This window comes from Salvelinus fontinalis, chromosome 4, assembly GCF_029448725.1.
Source record: "Salvelinus fontinalis isolate EN_2023a chromosome 4, ASM2944872v1, whole genome shotgun sequence".
In the NCBI taxonomy this organism is placed as follows: Eukaryota; Metazoa; Chordata; class Actinopteri; order Salmoniformes; family Salmonidae; genus Salvelinus; species Salvelinus fontinalis.
Window position 1 is genome coordinate 86,529,958 of NC_074668.1, and position 474 is coordinate 86,530,431.

The following is a 474-nucleotide window of genomic DNA, read 5'->3' on the forward strand; positions in this document are numbered from 1 at the left end:
TTCCAGTCCATTCATCTCCTATTGATTCCCTGGCTTAAAGGTGTGTGATATGATACACCTCAACACAATGTCCAGTACTCACTTGAATATAACCTGCAATTAAAGCTTTGTTGTATTTACCTTTAACTCACAGCAACATGTTAATACTAGACAACACACTGGCATACCTTGCGGCCTGATCCTTCCTCAGTGTGTTAGTGGCTCTAACTGGCTCACCCAGAGTCTCTCTGGACAAATTATGGAAATTATTTGCAATTTCTTAAAAAGAGTACTCCAGTGAACTTAATGGTGTTGTTCCTGTGTCTTTATCTACAGTTGAAGTCGGAGGTTTACATACACTTAGGTTGGAGTCATTAAAACTCATTTTCCCACCACTCCACACATTTCTTGTTAACAAACTCTAGTTTTGGAAGTCGGTTAGAACATCTACTTTGTGCAGGTCATAATACATTTTTCCAACAATTGTTGTCAAAC